The following is a 19825-nucleotide window of genomic DNA, read 5'->3' on the forward strand; positions in this document are numbered from 1 at the left end:
GGAGCAAATGGTGCTCATACAAATGCAGGCAGGGATTGAAAGGGTTTTATTTTGTTTTCGTTTTTACAAGCATACGTGTAGAATCTTGGAGGGACAATGATACCCCGACATGGAATCTTTGTTTGAGAAAGACTGAGGTCTGGCGTCATAAGCAACCAATCAGAAGAGACCTATGAACCCATTTAAGAGACTTTTTGTTGGAGTTCCTCATTAAAGAAATCTCAGAAAATAACACAAAGACAGAAGAGACACCAAGGGCCACAATCCTGGATCCCAACTTTCCAAAATGCATACCCTTCTCTTGATTCCCTCATGCCTCAAACTCACTACTGAGAGCAAGCAGAGGTTTAGAATTTCCAGGAATCTTAAGAAAATCAAATTAAGGAAAAATTCAGAACTTCAATTAAGCCCCTAAACTGAACACATTGATTACTAAAATACTATCAGTCTTAGTTATGAAGAGAGCAGAGAATATTTTATTTATTTTAATCTCAGCATGATTCAAATATTTATAAGATGATCCTGAAATTTCAACCATGGAGCATCAATCTATAGCTGGCATTTGAATGGATCAATAGGAAAATAGCTTCTGTTATCACTCTATTGCATTCAATTTATTCAATATACTTATTAAATCTCCTTCAATACTTGTTTTATAACTGTACAAATGAATAAATTATGAAATCCAGATTAAAAACTTATCTTATTATTGTAAATCAGTGTTAGACAGGACAAAATAATAATAATTTATAAATTATCAAGGAGGAGGGAGGGGGTGGGGAGAGAGGGGAAAATGAGGAGCTGATACCAAGGGCTCAAAGTAGAAGCAAATGTTTTGAGAATGATGATGGCAACAAATGTACAAATGTGCTTGACACAAAGTATATATGTGTGGATTGTGATAAATTGTATGAGACCCCAGTAAAATTACTTTAAAAAAGAAATCAGTAAAGCCAGATTTTGTCAGAAATTCCTACAAAATTGGCACTTTAACTACTAGTTGCACCTGGTAGCCAAGAAAAGAACACACTTTCATGTAATCAAAATTATATGCAAGTACTTCATTCATTAGGGAGGGATTTTAAAAAGGAGGGATATATTTCAAAGCCTGAAGTGTAGAAGATAAGCACGTTATACAATCATTCTGTCTTTTTTTCTGCAAAACCTTTCCATGCAAAAAGCTCTCATTAAGAGAGGGTACAAGGAGAGGTGAAGTGAGCAGTAGAATCTAATCATTTGTTTACCGAGAAAATATTTATAGATTGAGCAATGTTCTAGAAGTCAGAAACAAAGTTAGAAGTGTTGAGTGGTTGAAAGGACAAGTAAAGAAAGAAGAGAAACAAGTTTGGAGGGTGACAAACTGGTGTGGGAATGACACACGTGATCTCGGGCTTCCAAAGGGGTCAGGAGAATCCAACTGCACTTCTCCCGACGGATAATCCTTAAGTGGCGGAAGTCAGACGTGCCTCCACCTTCCGTCCTTCTCTGACCTGTTCTCACAACTGTCGCCCCATCCCCACCCCCCTGGGGCTCTACTTCTCCACTGGATGTTATGATCCCTTGTAATGGACACAAAAACCCTCACACCTAGTACTCACAACCACGCAGGTTGATGAGGCCCGAAGTCAAGGTTAGGAAATCTTGAGGATGCAGTCCGTGGAAGCACCTCTTCTCAGCTGGGCCAGCGGGCGTACTTCGTTTCTCTGGTCCGCAGCCTCAGACACGTGGTGGCTTGGCCTCAGCCCTGCTTCAGCAGGTGTCACCCAACTTTCAGCACTTATGCCAGCGCAGAGCACACTACTGCACTGTGAGCCATTCTCCGCCCAAAGGCTCTCACCGTACTCCTTGGTCAACCCACCACGCATCTCAGTGCTACTTCTGCTGCTTCCACCACTGTTTGCGTGGGTCTCAAACATGGTTCCTTTTTCTTGAGGGGCATGGGATTCTTCTGTTCTGGGCTGACTTTTATGCCCAGAAGAATAGCTAAATTGACCAGTCCCCAATTTAGAGCCCTTTGAAGTGTATGTGAATGTTCCTGGGCAGTGAAGCTGAAGGGCAGCCAGCAGGAGGGAGATATTCTCTGACATGGGTTGGTGCAGTGGGTGCAGCAATGGGCTCAAAGGGAAGAGCAAGTATGAGGACCATGCCGGGCCAGCAGCACTTCATTGGGCTCTGCGTGGAGGTGCTGAGTCGGAACCGACTGGCAGGCACCTAATAGCAACAGCATCCCAGCCATTTGGTGGTCCTTCTGAAGACCATGACTAGAAAGGCCACACCAAGAAATTACACTATTTCTCTTTGTATCCTATATTCTAATTGACTGACATTCATTCCAATATGTATTGCAACGTTTGTCACTTATACAAGACCAGATGACTTTATTAAGCTTTTCTTGCTTTTCCTCTTGCTTTATCTCCTTTGCCCTCTCTATAAGGAGAAAAAAATAACTTGTGATCAGTTCTTGAATGATCCTTTGTAACGATGAACTTAGCAACAGACTAATATCATTTAGCAAGGTTGTCAGAGTTTGAGAATTGATGAGATTTCCCAGAGATCCGTGCTCAGTTAAGCACTTCAAATTAGGCTTCTGGGAAGCGGGCAGCTGTCAGAGTTAGTTGATAGAAGGGAAGTGGAACCTGATGCAAGGGGCTTAAGTGAAGAGCAAATGCCTTGAGAATGATTGGGACAGGGAATGTATGGGTGTGCTTTATACAATTGATCTATGTATATGTATGGATTGTGGTAAGAGTTGTTGGAGTCCCTAATAAAATGTAAAAGAAGAAAAGAGGAGAAAAAAATGATTAGGGCAAAGACTGTAAAGATGTGCTTTATACAATTGATGTATGTATATGTATGAACTGTGAAAAGAATTGTATCAGCCCCAATAAATTGTTAAAAAAAAAAAAAAAAGAAGGGAAGTGGATGTTCACAGGAGACAGGTGTGGGCAGTATGGGTGCACATGGAGGTACTATTTTGGGCACTTAGCAAGACAAAGCCATGCGGGTTTCAGCAAAGCAGAGGTGTATTTTGGAAGGGATCCAAGAGTGAAGGATAAACTTTGGAGAAACGAAGTGATGTGGAGAAGCCTGAGTAACAAGGGCAATAAGGAAAGGAGATCTTGAGAAATTTACAGTGGATGATGAAGTTATTTCTAATAAGATTTGTTAGGAGGTAAAATACAGCAGTCACAGACTTCATAGCTGTCCTTTTGTTTCCCTCTTTTTCTTTGCCCACCAGGCCGTGAGGATGATGTTCCTGAGTAGAGCAGCCAGTCCACAGAGAGAACAACATGGCTGGCCCCACTATGAGAAATGATGCCCCTCAGTGGCTAAGGGCGATACAGGGGACAGCAACAGAGACACAGTGTAGGAATTGCACCTGACCTGATCACACCACACCGAGGCAAAGCACTGAGGGAATGCAGCGGAACAGCAAGGGAATGGAGTGGCAAGGTCCCCAGGGAATGCTGAAAGTGGACTTTGGGGCCAGGGCATGGTGCCCCAACAGTCTGGACTGAAAAACGCTCCTAAGGGCCAGCAAATGATCCCTGAACTAACTACAAGCTTTTCTCTTGGGAAGTGTTTTGTTTTGTTCTTTGTCAGTGGTTTGTTGTTGTTGTTTTGTTATCAGGTTGTATACTGTTGCTTTGTTTTCCTCTGTCTTGTTTTCATGCATGTTAGTGTCTCCACAGGTCTGTCTGAATAGGACAGGCTGGATGAACTATCTGGAGGAAAAACAACGGGACCGACAGTTCCGTGGGGACTTGGGGTGGGGGGTAGGGAGGTAAGGAAGTGGTGTTAACAAACACAGGGACAAGGGAACAACATGGGACCCCAAATGATAGAGAAGGGGGAGTGGCAGGTCTGGTGGGGAATGATCAAGGGTAAGGTTGCTTAGAGAAGAGGAATACTCTAGCCCAGGTGGCGACGAAGCATGGTAGTAGGGCAGGAGGAAAGTCAAGGGAGATGGAGGAAAGAGCTAGGAGTCAAAGGGCATTTATGGAGGTCTAGACAAAGACATGTACATGCAAATATATATAGGAGGATGGGGAAGTAGATCGATGTGTCTATATTTATAGGTTAAGTATTAAGGTGGCGGAAGGACCTTGGGCCTCTACTCAAACACTCCCTCAATGCATGAATATTTTCTTTTATTAAATTGGAACTCTATGATGCTCACTCTCCCGACACAACAGCTGGAGCCAAAGTGGGTGAACAAGTAAATGTGGTGAAGAAAGCTGATGGTGCCCGGCTATCAAAAGAGATAGTGACTGGGGTCTTAAAGGCTTGAAGATAAACAAGCGGCCATCTAGTTCAGAAGCAACAAAGTCCACATGGAAGAACAAACCAGCCTGTGTGATCGAGTGGTCCCGAAGGGATCAGTTAGCAGGCATCAAAGAACAAAAAAATCATATCATTGACTGCACACCTCCATGATAGGATCACTGAAGACAAATGGGTGCATAAGCAAATGTGGTGAAGAAAGCTGATGGTGCCCGGCTATCAAAAGAGATAGTGTCTGGGGTCTTAAAGGCTTGAAGGTAAACAAGCGGTCATCGAGCTCAGAAGCAAAAAAACCCACATGGAAGAAGCACACGGGCCAGTGCAATCACGAGGTGCCAAAGGGACCAGGTATAAAGGCATCATGCAAAAAAAAAAGATATATGTGTGTATATGTATATATATATATATGTGTGTGTGTGTGTGTGTATAGATAGATAGATAGATAGATAGATAGATAGATAGATAGATAGATAGATAGATAGATAGATAGATAGATATATCATATTGAAGGAAGGGGGAAGTGCAGAGTGGAGACCCAAGGCCCAAGGCCCAAGTGTAGGCCAATGGAGATCCCCTCACACAGGGGTTCAGGAGAGGAGATGGGTCAATTAGGGTGCGAGGTAGTACCGATGAAGAACACAGCTTTCCCCCGGGTCCTGGATGCTTTCTCCCCCCAACTACCATGATCCAAATTCTACCTTGCAGGGCTGGATAGGGCAGAGGTTGTACACTGGTGCATATGGGGGCTGGAGGCACAGGGAATCCAGGGTGGATGATACCTTCAGGACCAGGGGTGTGAAGGGCGATGCTGGGAGAGCGGAGGGCGAGTGGGTTGGAAAGGGGGAACTGATTACAGGGGTCCACGTGTGACCTCCTCACTGGGAGAGGGACGGCAGAGAAGGGGGGGGGGGGAAAGGAGACTCCGGATAGGGCAAGATATGACAAAATAACGATGTATAAATTACCAAGGGCACATGAGGGAGGGGGGAGTGGGGAGGGAGGGGGAAAAAAAAGAGGACCTGATGCAAAGGGCTTAAGTGGAGAGCAAATGCTTTGAGAATGATTGGGGCAGGGAATGTGCGGATGTGCTTTATACAATTGATGTATGTATATGTATGGACTGTGATAAGAGTTGTATGAGCCCCTAATAAATTGTTTTAAAAAAAAAAGAGTTGTGTGAGTCCCTAATAAAATGTAAAAAAAAGAATCGGCTATCAGTTGTTAGATGTCATCCAATCAGTTCCTACTCATGGCGACCCCCATGTATGGAGAGTGGAATTGCTCCATAGGTCTGTGATCTTTTGGAAGCTGACCTCCAGACGCTTCTGGTGGGTTCGAACCACTAGCCTTTGGACTAGTAATAGAGTGCTTAACAAATGGAGGGCAACCTTCATGTGAGAGAGCAATGCCAGCAGTCCTAAGGGATAAACCACATGCTGATAATTCCTCCACTAGCACTGCTCTAGGCAGTGATTGCCGGGACACAGGTCTTGGGTTTGGGGAAAGGAAAATATGACTGAGAGTTGGGGGGGGCACCTCCTTACTACATCCAAATAAAAACTTTTAGGGAAAAAAACAAAAAACATTTCCCTTTCTCTACTTTCTGCCTACAGCACGCTTGGTGGTTGAGGCTGGAGTTGCCCTCTGGGACTTACAAATAAAGGTCAGCAAAGTGGGAGCGACCTACAAACTGATATTACTGAGTCGCTGCGCTAATGCCTGGAAGCAATACTTTAGGATTTTTCCCAGTGAGAGGAAATCAACTCCTATGTATTTAAATCACTATCGCTGAGTTTTTCTGTTACTTGTCACTAAGGTAATCAAGTAAAGATCCCACTTTTGATTACAAGGCAGTATTTCCAGGAAGGAGATGAACAGCAACCCTGGGATTTAGTAGCACGATAATCACAATATATCATAATTAATTTGTGCATATAATAACCAAGTTACTGAGAGTCTGAAGAAGAAGGATTGGATGCTATTAATTAGTGTATCTCTGATTTCCTCACAAAGATAAGGCAAGCTACAGCAGCTCAGTAAATGCTAGTTGAGTGAACAAATGCAATTGAGGGTAATCCCAGGAAAGAGTAATACAAGGGGAGCTATCACTGAAGGTATAAACAGGTTCTTCAAAGCTAACTCAAAGATGCTTCCATTCAATCAACACCCTTTCACCTGCCTCTCATTATTTGAACTCCATAAATTTAAAAATTACTGTAACATGTTCTATTCTAAATTTCTCTGCACAGCAGCCACATTTGGCCCAACCCCATTCAAGTTAGCTCAACCTCCATTCAATTGTTTAAGTGATCCTACAGCTCATAATAAAGTAAATCCACCTTATATAATACTTTCTGCGCTCAGTATTTTATTTTAATTCTTTTCCTATGTGCCAGAATGCTTGAATCAAAATACTAATTTGCACATTCTGCATAAATTTACATATTGTGCTCAAGCATCCTTAACTCCAAGCTTGTAAAATAAAACCCAATTAATTAATTAGTGCAACCTACTGCCATTGTATTTAAACCCAATATTCACAGCATGACACACTGTGTATTTTTAAACCGATTAATTTCATCACAGTCCAGTTCAGGAAAGCCAGGCACTTCATGAGAAAGGACCAGTGACAGATGCGGAAAAAGAGAACCCAAGGAAGTCCATATGGACAGAAATGTAACACCGGTATTAGAAGTTAAAAATCCAGAAAAACAGAGTGGAAATGTTGAAGAGCCAATGTCGTCAGCAACTGTTCTCATGTGATAATAAAAAGCTTATTCTGGCTAACAGAAAGGATGATTTATTCTCAGGACAGTTCTACATAAATTATATTGCCAGGTATTGTGTAACTATTTAGTTCTCTCTCAAGATTACTGCTGTAAATGCTTTTCTCCTTAAAACATTGTTCAAATAGTTACCACCACACAATTTGTCACTTAAATTTTTCCTAGAACTGTTTAATGAATGTTATTTTCTCTTCTTAATTTGATTTTAAGTTTTTTTTTAAGCTAGAGTTATAGCGTATGCTCTGTATATACATAAATCTTTGGCAATGCCTTGCAGGACAAAGGTTCAATAATGATTTGAACCAGGAAGGGAGGGGGATGGGGGGGAGGGAAACCGAGCTGATTCCAGGAACACAATTGGAAGGTGAATTATGAGAGTGACGAGTGCAACGAATGTATAAGGGTGCTTTGCTCAATTGATGTATGTACAGATTGTGATAAGAGCCTTATGAGCCCCAATAAAAAGATTTAAAAAAATAAGTAAAAAATAATAATAATAAAAATAAATAAATAAATAAGGAGCAGTACAGCTTCATCAATATAATATAGTGCACTTTATATGTAACCCAAAGCACTGACATGTGTAGGCACAACTCCGTAAGACTAAGATCATGAGGAAGAGCAGACTGGAGAAAAAGACTCACAAATTTGCCTAATATTGGACAGTCTATTAAAAATTCTTTCCAGAATTCAAGAAACTAGAGGAGATTATGATGTGCTAGAGTGGAATGGATAAAAGTTATAGAATCATGAGGCAGTCTATAAAGTTAGAAAAAATACATAATAATTCCATAACTAAAGTTAAGGACTCATTAAACTGATTAAACAGCATCATGAACAAGAAAGAATACTGAGTTAATAAACTCAACATCATTTCTTTTTTATCTAAATTGAGGCACAGAGAAGGGAAAGAAGAGAAAGTGGAAGAGAAACTATAAGACATATTTGTGAAAGTGAAAGAAATGTAGTACACGAGAAATTAGAGAGCTAAAGAAGAGGAGGAGAGGAGTGGAGTAGAGAAAGGGTTGTAGAAATAGTAGCCAAAAGTGTTTAAAAGACATCAACCAGGGAGATGATGCCCTATAGAATAAATAAAAAGAACATCAGTCTCATCTTGGTAAACTCCTAAGTTAAAAATATTTTTTTTTATTAAAAGATCATTTCACTGGGGCCTCTTACAGCTCTTACAACAATTCATACATCAATCGTATCAAGCATATTTGTACTTATGTTGCCACCACTACTTTCTAAACATTTACTCTCTATTGAGCCCCTGGAATCAGCTCCTCTTTTTTCTCTCCCTCACCCCCATCCTAGTGACCCCTTGATAAATTGTAAATTACTATTATTATTATTTTCATATCTTACACTGCCCGCTGTCTCCCTTCCCCCAGGGTTTCTGTTGTTCATCCCCCTGGGAGATACGAAGGGATGGTTATGTGTTGGTAATTGCAATCGGTTCCCCCTTGTGAAAAAAAAAATTTAAGTAAACACACAACCTTGCAAGCATTATAATATTGAGCACTCAATTATGTCCCATTAGTAAAATGGTCTTCAAGTGAAACCACAAAAATCATTAAAGGACCCAAAGAAAATACTAACATATAACTCCCTATACACCGAAACTGTCCTACATTAAAAAAGAATTCGTCGAGAGAAAGAGGAAGGAACGCAGGAAAACTATTGAGACAATTCTTACTCCCAAATGACGATTCTCCTAGATAAACCCGAAAGCGAAACAAAAGAGAATGCAGAACGGAATGGTGTAAATGTGTTTGTGAGCATGAAGAAATAGTGACTGTAAACCAATGCTAGTAATGGCCTTTGGAATCAAAATTACTTTTAGAATGAATACATGTGACAAAATAGTGCAAATGGTATGTGACGTTAAAAAGTTAGAATTCAAATGCTTTAGAAATATTTGGGAAGAATTCAAAATAAAAATTGGTATTAGTCAAAGATCCAGTGACATACTACAGGATTCAAGAAAAACAGCACACCCGTCTATCAAGTTAATAAAAAGCAAATGTAGACTAATCAGAGTTCCCTGGGTAATGCAAATAGATTGTGTTCAGCTGGTAAGCAGAGGTTGGAACTACTCAAACCCACCCAGTGATAGTATAAGAGAAAGATTTATTTGCTACATTCAAAATGATTGAAGCTATGAAAACCCTGTGAAACCATTTTACCCACAATCCAGGGTCACCATGAGTTAGAATTGCCTCATTGACAATGAACATAGGTTGTTTTAATTGAGCAATGAAAATATTTAAAATCGTTCATTAATAAAAAGGAGGTCAAGAAAAATGAGGAACTGGGTCACAAAAGAAATGAGATAAAATAGAAAGAGATAACAATGTTATACACCATCATTTGTTGCATTACATGAGCTAAATACTTCAACTTAAAGATCAAAGTGGAGACTGAATACTATGAACTATATGCCATTTAACGAGAGATAGGCTTTAACTACAAGTTGAGCAAACCACTATTAATGTGCACAAAGCCGTAAAGGTGTGTAACTACATAGAATATGCTGGATTTTGTATGTGTCATATTCCATCAAAAGGGGGAATAAGTTAAAATATAGAACGTAATAAATAAAATTTAAAATGTTAAAAAGAGAGACGGAAAAAGCTCACAGTCTTATAAACTGTCCAGATTCCTTACCTAACATATCTGAACATTGGTCTGAGTGGCTATCAAAGAAGGAAACGTAAAACTGAGAGAGAAAAGGAAAGATAATTGTGTAAAACAAAATAGGCTTGAAGGCAGGATCATTCTCAGAGACATTTCAAAATCTGAAATAGTCAATTCGGCAGATTGCAGTCGAATTTTGAATCTACATGCACATGGTAAAATATTTTCAACTACAGACCAATTATAGATAGAATTAAAAGAAAAAATGGCAAATCTATAAAGGATCATAAAATAATTCTCTCAATCACTAAGCCAATTTCAAAATCAGACAAATACGGCTAACTTGAACAACATTCTAAAGAAAATTGACACGTATAAGAACAGTAGACTTGGCCTCAATAGATTTCATATCCGTACACAGGTATGCCAAACCTCTGCCCCAACTGAAAGAAAAGCTCCAACAAGTGACAAGGAATGGACATCCTCCGGACCATGTTCTCAAGCCTGTGAAATTAGCCTGGAGGCAATGTTCAGCAATAGCTAACTGAAAGAAAAACCTCTCACTTCCAGAAATTAAACAATACAATTCCAAATGTCAAAATAGAAATCAAAACCAAAATATTGTGAACGCATAGACCATAAAATTTCCAGGCATTGAAGCGTTGGACGCAGCTAAAGAAGTGCCCAGAGAAAATACAAACATTAGAAAAGGAAACATATAAAAATAAATCAATTAAATTTCCATGTTAAGGAGCCAAGTAGTATAATAAACCAAAAGAAAATAAATTTAATTTTTTAAAGACGGTCTTTCTTCTTTCGGGGCAGGTCGTCCTCGTCAACGGAGCACACAGCTTTGGAGGGATGCTCTTGGAGCGTTGAGGGAGAAAGGGGACACCGCCTAGCCAGCCAGATCAGCTGAATCAACCCTGACGATCAATGGGATGAAAGTTGCCGCAGCCAGATCGCCTTCACATCCAAGAAAGTAAATTTTTGAAAATATTGAAAGTATGACAACAAATTCATGAAATAAAAACAATGTCATTAAAAAATCAACTTAGACCAAAGTTGAATTTTTGAACAAATTAATGAAATGAAAAACTCCTATCAAGACTGATTTAACATAAAATCCCCCCTCACACACACACACACAAACACACTATCAAGAGTAGGAATTTATAAAATGAGAAATCATAAATCTTGGGTGTACTGCAAATCATATTGAGAATAAAATTATACCAATAAAAATGGTAACTAAGATAAAATGTAGACTTTTGTTATTTTTAGAAGTTATGATGATATACCTAAATTTTTTAAAGACATCGGCAAGCAGGCAGTTAGTAATAGTACATGGTTATTATAGGATCATTGCAATATCAATGCACAGAAATAAATTGTGTTATTATGGAGTAGTAATGAACAAAGAGAAAGCTGCATTTTCAAAATGGATTCTATTTTTTATAAATCAGTTTATTGGGGGCTCTTACAGCTCTTATCACAATACATACATCCACCCATTGTGTCAAACACATTTGTACATAATTAGCCATCATCATTTCAAAACACTTTTTTTTCTACTTGAGCCCTTGGTATCAGCTCCTCATTTTTTCCCCTCTCTATCCCCCCTCCCTCCCTCATGAACCCTTGATAATTTATAAATTTTTATTATTTTTTCTCCCCCCAATTTCCCATTACCCTCCTGCTATCACTACTCTCATTATTAGTCCAGAGGGGGTTATCTGTCCTGGATTCCCTGAGTTGCAAGCTCTTATCTGTACCAGTGTACATGCTCTGGTCTAGCCAGATTTGGGGTAAGGCAGAATTGGGGTCATGATAGTTGGCGGGGTGGGGGGAGGAGAAAGGAAGCATTAAAAAACGAAAGGAAAGTTGTGTATTTCATCAGTGCTATACTGCACCCTGATTCTCTCATGTCTTTCTTGTGACCCTTCTGTGAAGGGATGCCCAATTGTCCACAGATGGGTTTTAGGTCTCCACTCTGCCCTCCCCCTCATTCACATCAATATAATTTTTCACTCTGTGTCTTTGATGACTGATACCTGATCCCATCAACATCTCAAGCTCACGCAGGCTGATGTGCTTCTACCATGTGGGCTTTGTTGCTTCTCAACTAGATGGGTGCTTGTTTATCTTCAAACCTTCAAGACCCCAGATGCTCACCACATTTGATTGTGCACCCATTTGTCTTCAGAGATCCGTGTCAGGAAGGTGAGCATCACAGGATGCTGGGTTATTAGAACAAAGTGCTCTATGGTTGAGTAGAGGCCCAATGACCATCTGCTACTTTAATACTTAAAATATATGTACATAGAGCAATTTCCCTATTAGACCTCTATAAATGTCCTTCGCCATGTAGTTCTTTCCTCTTTTCCTTTAATTTCCTCTTGTCTCACTATCATGTTTGGCCTTCATTTGGGTTTTGATAATTTCTCTCAGCTGCATTGCCCTTGATAAACCCCACCAGGCATCCTACACTTGATTTTAGACCACTTGTTGTTCCCTTCTCCCTGGGTTTGTTGATACCCCCCTTCCCCACCACCCTGCTTTCCCCTGTCCCATGTCCCCCCAGAATTGCTGGTCCCATTATTTTCTATTCTGGATTGTTTGTCTCGCCTATCTTATCTAGCTAGACATGCAGAAAAAATAATAAGCATAAAAACAAGGCAGAGCAAAAGAAAACAACAACAACAAAACCACCAACAATAAATAAAAGCTATAAATAGTTCCAGACATGTTTGTTGACCTTTGAGATTGTGCTCTATTTGGGTTGAGGTACAGGAAATTGGGAGGAGGCTGGAACAAATCCAAGGAGGTACAAGTTGGTCCAACACAATAATGGGAAAAGGAGAGAGGGGAGAGGAAGAAAAGGTGGGGTTGAAAGTGACATGATGAGGGAGGGCGCAGGCCACTAACCCACCCAAGGGGACAGTAATGGTCTTGTCTAGACAGACTTTGGAGTGGGCATGCAAACCCTCCTATGATGCATCAAAACATGAGGACAGCATGGCCACGCGGAAGATGCATGAAAAGAGAGAGCTACAGGGCTGGGCCCAACCAGAGCCAAACTGACCCCCTCCCTGGAAATGGGTGTGGCGGGGAGCAGCACTGAACCTACAGGTTGGGGAGAGGGGCCAGCATGCCACACCCACACGGAGGCAGGCCTGGAGGGAGGGAGAGAAAGAGAGGTGGACTGGATCCCCACACTGGCACACCACGCTCAGAGGATGACGTCCCTGTGGGGAGTTAATGGGATACAGAGGGGACTGGGCAGCCGACAACAGCACGTGTCACGCTGTCCCCGGACTGGAGCAGACTGCCTGCGACAGAGGACATTTCTGGGCTCACATGGTAGAGAGGCAGTACAGTCCGAATCCTCCAAAATGGAGCAAATCAAGAAGGCAGCATACCACATCAGCAGCTGGAGCCAGGCAGGGCTACTAAGCCCCGGAGGAGCCCCAAAGTGGTGCTCCAGGCTGGGAGGGGCAGCTTCTGGACAGTCTTAAAGGCCAGCGAACAGACCCAGGATTTTTGTATATTTCTTCTCTCTCTTTCTTTTTAATTTTTATTTTTCTTATTTATTTACCATTGTCATTTTTTAAAATCAGTTTGGACTGTGTCATAATTGGTGTACCTACCTATATAAGATAGGCACTGGAGGCATGCCTGAGCAGAGAGCAGCAGAACCAATCTTTTGGGGAGACCTGGGAGGTGAGGGCGGTGGGTGAAGGGGGCGATGAGCAGGCTGCGCCATGGACAGGGCAAAAACTGGGGTGATCGAGACAATAACAAGGAGGAGATAGGGATCTGAGGCTGGGAGAGGGGTTGTCTGAGCAACAGCAAACTAGCTAAGGGAGGTACCAAGAGGCAGAAATAAGGGGAAACTGGCAGTGGAGCAGGAGGAAGGTGAAAGGAAACAGAGGAAGGACCAAGGAAGGATAGCAAGTGATAGAGGTGTGAACATAGTGGTGTACATAAGTAAATATATTAATCCACAAAAGTAGAGGTTTTGGCCCATGTACATATATTTATACAGCAATACACTGAGGTAGGGGATAGACTTTGGACCTCTCTTCATACCCTCCCTCAATACAAGAACACTTTATTCTAACCAGTCGGCAGTCTGAGATGTTCACCCTCCTGACACAATTGCTGAAGACAAAACGGGTGCAGAAGCAAATGTGGTGAAGAGGGTGGATGGTGCCCGGCTATTAAAAGATGTAGTGTCTGTGGTCTTAAAGACTTGAAGTTACACAAGCCGCCATTCAGCAGTGAAGCAACAAGTCCACATAGAAGAAGCACACTACCGGTGCAATCATGAGGAGTCATAGGCACCGGGTAATAGGCATCAGCAGACACATAACAAACAAAAACATATTATTGAGAGCAAGGGGGGCTGAAGCAGATCCAAAACCCATCTGTAGACAGTGGAACAATCTCCCCACAGAGGGCCCACAGGGAGGGGATGAGTCACCAGGGTGCAATAAAGCATCCATGAAACACTATTTTCCTCTGGCTTCTGGAGGCTTTCTCAACCCCCACTACCATGACCCCAGTGCTGCTTCCCAGTTCAGATACAGATATAGAAGGGGATGGGAATTAACAGCACACAGATATAGAAAGGGGAATTCACGACACACAGAATCCAGGAGTGGAATGGTGATCCTGGAAGAGGGGAAGAGCAAGGGAGAAAGGGGGAACCAGTAGCAATGATCGACACAACCATACACCCCTCTACTGGGAGAAGAACAACAGGAAACATGGGGAAAGGGAGACAGCGGTCAGCATGAGAGATTTAAAATAATAGCAATGTACAATCTATTGGGAGGTTATGAGGGTGGCAGGGGGAGGGGGGAGGCAAAAAAAGAGCTAGTACCAAGGGCTCAATAGAAAGTAAATGTCTAGAAGAGAATGAGGGCAACATATATACAAACATGCCTGAGACAATTGATGTATGGATTGTGATGAGTTGTACGAGGCCCCAATAACATGATTTTTTTAAAAAAGAAAATAAAAGATTGTGTTCCGGTAGAATCTGATGGGGTGCCATTCCCTGCCCCAAAGTCTAATTTTTGTATTCCTTGGGCACTTCATTGCTTTGCTCCCCTTACTGCTTTGATGCACAACCTTAGTGTTTTGCCCCGGTGTGGTGGGGTTAGATTGGGCACAATTCCAGCACTGTCTCCAGTGGGTTGTAATTCGAATAGCATTAACAACCAAATGCTCAGGAATAAGCTAATGAAAATGTGCAAAATTGCTACAGAGAAAACAAAAAAGTATTAAGTAAAATTAAAGGCCTAAATATGTCGAGGGATAGATCTTATTCATTGGTTGAAATACTCAATATTTCAGAAAGGTGATATTCTCTAATTGCTTTATACACACTACCATTCAGTTGTTTCCAACTCACAGATTGTTTTATAAATTCCATATAAATTGCAAACAACATCCTAGCAGGTTACTTTTTGTGTCTTTATTTGAAAATGCAATGGCAAAAAGTCAAAATATAGCTTTGAAAAAATAAAAAGCCTAAAGTAGTTGCATTACAAAACATAATTGTAATTAAGATGACTTGGTATTGGAATAATAATAAATAGAAAATTACCAGAATGGTCATCAAAACAGACCTACACTTATCAGTGTTACTGTGGGGCAGAAGGGGAAAGAAAGATCTTTTACAACACAAGTCATTTTAATATGTACTTAAAATACGTGTTTTACTCCTATTTGACATCATACATCCCTATCAATTCTCAATGGACTATAAATCTAATTTAAAGCAAAATGTTGAAGCTTTTAGAAAGAACTCATGAAAGAGTTCATTAGAATAAGCAAACATTTCTTAATCAAGCTATAAAAACATAAAATGTATTTAACAAAAATGCTAAACTGTACTATATTAAGATTTTGTGTTTAGCAAAAGAAAAGCACCATTATGGGAAAATGAAGGCAAAGCACAGCGTGGTAGAAAATACTTCTAATCCATATGTTAAATAGAAGACTACTATCCAGAATGTGCATATGTAAAAACTCCTACCAAATAATAATAAAATATAACAATCCCAACATTAGAGAAGATATAAGTGGTCAGTAAGCATATTACAAGTTCCTTACATCACTACTCAAACCAAATAACGAAGCTCACTCTCACCAAGTCAATCCTGACACATAGTGACCCTGTAGGACAGAGCAGAATTGGCCCTGTGGGTTTCAGAGACTAACTTTTTATGCAAATAGAAAGTCTCATCTTTCTCCCGAGGAGCAGCTGGTACTTTTGAACTGCTGACCTTGTGGTTAGCAGCCCAAGGGGGACCACAAATTAAAGCCACAGTAAGACAGCCTCATTAGATAGCTAAAGTTAAAACAAAAGTATTTCATTTGTTTAGCAAGAGACTGGAGTAACTCTCACGCAGTATGTGAGGATTATATATTGGTATAATGTCTGAAGAAAACTGACCATATCAAGAAAATATGTATAAGTTCATTTTACAATTAGCAATTTCACTTCTAGGAAATACACAGAATAATGTACAGTCATTGGCCTAAAGATAAGCACTGATAGTTCTGACTTACAATGGGTTTCTGGTCCAACGGCTCTATCAAAAACTGGTTTTGACAAAAGTCAATTGCCTCATTTATTTGAAGTTTTCATTATTATTGTCTCGTATTATCTATGTTATCTTTAGAAGTCATATCACTGAACATTGTCAAGTGAACATTTGAGAATTATAATAACAAATTACAGGCTGCAACACTATATGGTATATATATAACCAATGATAAAATGTGCCAAAAAATAAAAGAAAAACAGATGGTCATAAGTGCAATTCAATACGATGTAAATCAGTGACTACTTGGATACAACTATTTATAGCAATTATATTTTCAATAGTCTTAAATGTTCAGTAGCAACATTAGAGACAATTAATGTAGATTCCACCCAGTGGTGAAGAATTACAACTACTCATAAAAAATATGAGCGAGCCTCACAAACACCATGCTGAGCAAAAGCCAGACACCAGTACGTATTGCTTGATTTCATTTTTCTAATCACTTCATATGCCTGTGAAAGTTGAACAGGAACTAGGAAAACCAAAGAAGAATGGGTGGCATTTGAACCATGATGCTGGAAAATAACATAGACTACCAGGCGAACAAGCAAATCTGTGTTGAAGAAGTACAGTCAGAATGCTCCTTAGAAGCAAAACTGGTGAGACTTTGCCTCACGTACTTGGAACGTGTTCTCAGGAGGATGGTGAGGATGGTGCTTTGTTCTGTTGTCCGTAAGACTGCTCTAAGTAAGCACTGACTCGAAGGCAGCTAACAATAATAGCAACACTCTTTATAAAATTCAAAAACATTAATTAGGCTCTGGTGCTGCCTCTGGTGAGCCAGTGCCTAGAAGTGTGTCTTCAGGAACCTGGGAAATGGTCTGCTTCTTGACTTTATTTCTAACCACTTGGATATGGTCACTTTTAAAATCCATTATATGTCATATAGTATAAGAATTTCCAATAAAAAAATCAGTGCACACATAGGCTATTATCATTTAAATAATAATGATCTTTAAATAAGAGTCTATAAATAATTGTAATGATTTAGTTTTCACAAAACTTGTGTGCAAGAACTTTATGTATTTATTATATAATTTGATTCACACAAAAATCGTGGGAGTTAAAATTATAAGTCCAATTTTCCAAATGAAGCAATTAGCAACTAAAGAGTTTAAGAAACTTGTCAAAGAACACAGAGTTAATTAGTGACAAGGGTTGTAATTTAGTCTATGACCTACCAAGCAATTCTTCCTCCTGAAAGTTGTGAAATTGAAGCGTTAATGCATGTTTCCTTTTCCTCATCATGGCATTAATTTAGTGTTGTCTCGGTTGTATTCTCCAGAAGCAGCCTCTGAAATACAGTGTGTTATGTAAGGTTTGCAATATGAAAACTTTTATGAAAGGAAGCATATAACAGGGAGATAGTGGGATCGGGCCAAAGAGTAAGACTAACCGCTCTACTGGTTTGACAAATCTTCAACCAACCTCTAGAGAGCGCTGTCTGGAGAGAGTCCTGCTTGCATTCATGCCCTTTGTTAAGCAAAATGGCCTATAATTGTGATCCTAGATCCCCAACCCAACCCCTCCTAATCCTCAAAGTAGGCTACCCTGGAAAGGACTTGGCCTTGGGCAAGAAAACTGTGTGCAGCTGGAGCAGAGCTTCAGCACCGACTACTAGACTGTCGTCACTGACATTGTCTGCTGGCAGCTCTCCTTACCCTGAGCAGCAAGCTCCTTTTAACCAAATTAAAGGTAATGCATCTCCTCATCTACCACAAGAGTCTCCATGGTCTTGCTTCTCATTAAACCCTGACAATCATCCTGTGGGATAACCATACATGTGTATTGCACAAGCTGCTAATCACCCAAGAACGCGCTTCCTTTAGTTACCTATGCGAGTAACTAGTTACTATGAGTACCTATAGTTACCTATATAACTTCTCTTGATTTTTACTTTAGTATTGTCATCAGTGAGGTCCAACTGACGAACCACTGTCAACACCTCGCCCCTCACTTTCCATCCTCTTTATCTTATTTTACTTTGGCTTTTTTCCTAGGCATATATCATCTTCTAACATAGAGTATGAGATATTTTTAGTGGTCTTTTTTTTTTTCTAGATGTAGACACCATCTCCTTCATCCTAGTCTGGAAGCTCCGGGGGAGCTGTCCATTATTGATTGAAGTTTCTGTGGGATTCCTTCCACCATCACAGAAATATGCTCGCCAACAAAGTGCAATAAACTGTTTGATAAGAGGCAGCTACGGCATGAGGAATATCATTGCTGAAATCAGATGGATTCTGGCTGAAAACAGAGAATACCGGAAAGGTGTTCACTTGTGTTTCATTGACTATGCAAAGTCATTCAGCCGTGTGGATCACAACAGTTTATAGTTAGCATTTTAAAGAATGGGAATTGCAGAAACTTAATAGTGCTCCTATGGACCCGTTACATAGTCCAACAAGCGATCACTCAAACAGAACAAGGGCATAATCAATGGTTTAAAATAGGAAAATGTGGCTAAGCTCGCCCCGTGGTCCCGTGGATCTGTGTCTTGCTTCAACAGTGTTTGAACGGAACAGATCAGGGACTCCCTGCCGCCAACCCTCCGCCACGCAACAGGTTTCTTTCCGGAAGTGACTTGGGGACCATCTTCTCGGCCAGCCCCTCCTCTTGGGACCAGCGGACACTTTTATTTGGCGTGCAGTGACCTCCAAACCGACGCATCATGAGCTCTCAGATCCGTCAGAATTATTCCGCCGACGCGGAGGCCGGTGTCCACTGTCTGGTCAACCTGCACCTGCGGGCCTCTGACACCTGCCTCTCTCTGGGCTGCTTTTTCGACCGCGACGATGTGGCCTTGGAAGGCGGGGGGGGGGGGGGGGGGGGGGGGGCGGGAGAACTTCTTCCGCGAGCTGGCGAAGGAGAAGCGCGAGGGGGCCGAGCGTCTCTGGAAGCTGCAGAACCAGCGTGGTGGCCGCGCCCTCTTCCAGGATGTGCAGAAGCCGTCTCAAGATGAGCGGGGTTGAATCCTGGACGCCATGGAAGCTGCCCTAGCCCTGGAGAAAAAACTCAACCAGGCCCTTCTGGACCTGCATGCCGACCCTCATCCCTGTGACTTTCTGGAGAACCACTTCCTGGACAAGGAGGTGAAACTCCTCAAGAAGATGTGCGACCACCTGACCCACCTCCGCAGGCTGGCCAGCCCCCAGGCCGGCCTGGGCGAGTATCTCCTCGAGAGGCTCACTCTCAAAGAAGACTAGGAGCCTGCGGCGCCAAGCCACCGGCCAGGGGCCCTCTGCCTCCCCACCGGCCTTAGCCCCTCTGCCTGAACCCGTCCGTTCGCAGCGCCACTGCCCTGGAGCCCCTCCCCCCAGCTGGGGACCAAATGGAAACAATAAAGATACCTTTTGCAGCAAAAAATAATAATAATAAAATAAAATAGGAAAATGTGTGCATCAGAGTAGTGTCCTGCCATCATTATTCAATCGCTATGCTTAACAAGTAATCTGGGAAACGGGGCCTTATGAAGAACTCAGTATCAGGATT

At 41.3% G+C, this 19825-nt stretch overlaps 1 pseudogene; it reads left to right on the top strand.

Annotated features, from left to right (window-relative positions):
- The first annotated feature begins 18868 nt into the window (after positions 1-18868).
- Positions 18869-19555, top strand: LOC142427763 (ferritin light chain pseudogene; annotated as a pseudogene).
- The last annotated feature ends 270 nt before the right edge of the window (positions 19556-19825 follow it).

The sequence above is a fragment of the Tenrec ecaudatus genome, chromosome 15, assembly GCF_050624435.1.
Source record: "Tenrec ecaudatus isolate mTenEca1 chromosome 15, mTenEca1.hap1, whole genome shotgun sequence".
Lineage (NCBI taxonomy): Eukaryota > Metazoa > Chordata > Mammalia > Afrosoricida > Tenrecidae > Tenrec > Tenrec ecaudatus.